Source organism: Alexandromys fortis, unplaced genomic scaffold (assembly GCF_014885135.2).
Source record: "Alexandromys fortis isolate MF-2015 unplaced genomic scaffold, M_Fortis_MF-2015_v1.1 scaffold_400, whole genome shotgun sequence".
In the NCBI taxonomy this organism is placed as follows: domain Eukaryota; kingdom Metazoa; phylum Chordata; class Mammalia; order Rodentia; family Cricetidae; genus Alexandromys; species Alexandromys fortis.
The window spans coordinates 361,276-364,284 of NW_026068322.1; the positions used below are offsets into that span (position 1 = coordinate 361,276).

General features: G+C 47.3%; 1 pseudogene; it reads left to right on the forward strand.

Moving 5' to 3' along the window:
- The first annotated feature begins 206 nt into the window (after nt 1–206).
- LOC126495165 (RNA-binding protein EWS-like) lies at nt 207–1,946 on the forward strand (annotated as a pseudogene).
- Nucleotides 1,947–3,009: the final 1,063 nt, after the last annotated feature.

Below are 3,009 nucleotides of genomic sequence, written 5' to 3' on the forward strand. Positions count from 1 at the left end.
GGGGAAGAGACAGAAATCTTAAATAAATAAATAAAAAAAAATTAAAAAAAAAAACATTCTCAGGAGGGTCCAGAGCGTCACCTGGGACATGAACAAGAGCAGATTCCTGATCAATATGAAGCTACCATACTTGTGTTCTCTTCTAAGCAAATTTCAAGAATAGGGTCAGAATGTTGCCTAGAGGGGAGAGAATGAGGAATAGGCGAGAAAATGGTGTCCATGGATTACAGTACCTACAGCCAAGCTGCAGCCCAGCAGGTCTACAGTGCTTCCACTGCCCAGCCAACTCAAGGATATGCACAGACCACCCAGGCTTATGGGCAACAAAGCTATGGAAGCTATGGACAGCCTACTGATGTCAGCTATACCCGGGCTCAGAGCACTGCCACCTATGGGCAGAATGCATATGCGACTTCTATGGACAGCCTCCCTCTGGTTATACCACTCCAACTACCCCCAGGCATACAGCCAGCCTGTAGAAGGATATGGCACCGGTGCTCATGACACCACCACTGCTCCAGTCACCACAACCCAGGCCTCTTGTGCAGCTTAGCCTGCATATGGCACCCAGCCTGCCTACCCAGCCTATGGCCAGCAGCCAGCAGCCATTGCACCTACAAGACCACAGGATGGTAACAAGCCCACTGAGACTAGGAAACCTCAATCTAGCACCGGGGGTTATAACCAGCCTAGCCTAAGATATGAACAGAGTAGCTACAGATATCCCCAGGTACCTGGGAGCTACCCCATGCAGTCACTCACCACACCTCCATTCTATCCTCCTACCAGCTACTCTTCTTCACAACCAACTAGTTACGATCAGAGCAGTTACTCTCAGCAGAACACCTATGGCAACCGAGCAACTATGGAAAGCAGATTAGCTATGGTTGACAAAGCAGCTATGGGAAGCAGCCTCCCACTAGTTACCCACCCTCCCCCTCAGACTGGATCCTACAGCCAGGCTTCAAGTCAATGTAGCCAACAGAGCAGCAGCTGAGGGCAGCAGAGTTCATTCCAACAGGACCACCCCAGTAGCATGGGCAGGAGTCTGGAGGATTTTCCAGACCAGGCGAAAACTGGAGCATGAGTGGCTCTGATAACCAGGGCAGGGGAAGAGGGGAATTTGATCATGGAGGCATGATCAGAGGTGGGCAGGGAGGAGGAAACAGTGGAATGGGTGCTGGAGATTGAGGTGGCTTCAATAAGCAAGCTAGACCCATGGATGAAGGACCAGATCTTGATCTAGGCCTTCCTATAGATCCTGATGGAGATTCTGACAAAAGTGCAATTTATGTGTAAGGCTTAAATGACAATGTGACTCTGGATGATCTGGCAGACTTCTTTAAGCAGTGTGGGGTTGTCAAGATGAACATGATAACTAGAAATGCATGATCTATATCTACTTGGATAAGGAGACAGAAAAGCCTAAAGGGGACGCCACAGTGTCCTATGAAGATCCACCAACTGCCAAGGCTGCTGTGGAATGGTTTGATGGAAAAGATTTTCAAGGAAGAAAACATAAAGGTTCTCTTGCCCAAAAGAAGCCTCCAATGAACAGCATGCACGGTGGCATGTCACCTCGTGAGGGCAGAGGGATGCCACTACCACTTTGTGGAGGTCCTGGTGGCTCAGGAGGTCCTGGAGGGCCCCTGTGTCGCATGGGAGGCTGGGGAGGAGACAGAGGAGGCTTTCCCCCAGGAGGTCCCCGAGGCTCCTGAGGGAACCCCTCTGGAGGAGGAAATGTCCAGCCCCAATCCGGAGCCTGGCAGTATCCCAATCTGTGCTGTGGAAACCAGAAATTCGCCTGGAGAAGAGAATGCAACCAGTGTAAAGTCCCCAAGCCTGAGGGCTTCCTCCCACCACCCTTCACACCTCCAGGTGATGATCATGGCCTAGGCGGCCCTGAAAGGTGTCACCTCTGTCACTTGCACAGAAAGATGATGTGAAGTCAGTGTGGGCAATAGGCTGGGGCACAATGCCATCCTCAGAAGGTGCACGAAGAAAACCTTCTGGCTTCGTTTCTTCAACCTTTAAGGAAATTTTGAGATGTCAGTTTTCATTAAAAATTCACTGATTTTCATTGACTTTAGAACTTATCTGTTAATACCAGGGTCTTGATTTATAATCCCCAAATATTTGTTTGCTCGCAGTAATTTTATCACTATAACCACTGATGTCGTGTAACCTTTGCTTCCTTTCTGTTTGAGTCAAAGCCCAGAGTTTGGGAATCTTAAAAGGGGACCTGTTCAGCTTTGTGTGTGTGTGTGTGTGTGTGTGTGTGTGTGTGTGTGTGTGTGTGTGTGTGTGTGTGTGTGTGGCAGAGAATAACCTTCAGAAGGTGGCTCTCTCCTTTCACCTGGTGAGACAGGGTCTCTCACTGATTCTGCTGCTCTATGTGTTCCAGGCTGGCTTGTCGATTTCAAGGCTGTTCTTCTCTCTCAGCCTCCAATCTAGATTTTGGGGTGTTTGGATTACATATGTGAGACATTGCTCCTTGTTGTGTTCTCTGAGATGGAAATCAGATCATTAGGATTACAAGGTAAGTGCTATGACCTGCTGGCATGTGTGTATGTGTCTCTGTGTTTGTGTGTGTTCTAGGTTTTTAATGAAAAGATGTCTGTTAGAGAGAGGGGAGAGAGATGGAGATACAGATAGAGATTGGTTTTTAGCAGTTCAGAATGAATATGGAGTAAACTCATTGTGGTGTGAGCTTTTTCTTTCTCTTAGGCTAAGCATCATCTTTGTGCCTTTGGGGCCTGTGTCATTTCTTAGTATGTCTGGTTGTACCTCTTCATGAAGACTTCTACTTAATATTTTGTTAGCATGGGGGACTGACATTATCTAGCTGAGGTTGGTGATTTTATACTCAGTATGCTGCAATTACCAGATAATAGATTCTGGAGAACTCATGTGTTGATATGGTTTTATGCAAATCTAACCTCATTAAAGTGATGTCTGCTTTTATTTCGGTCACATCTTTGAAGGATAGAAACCACTGATGTTTTGCTT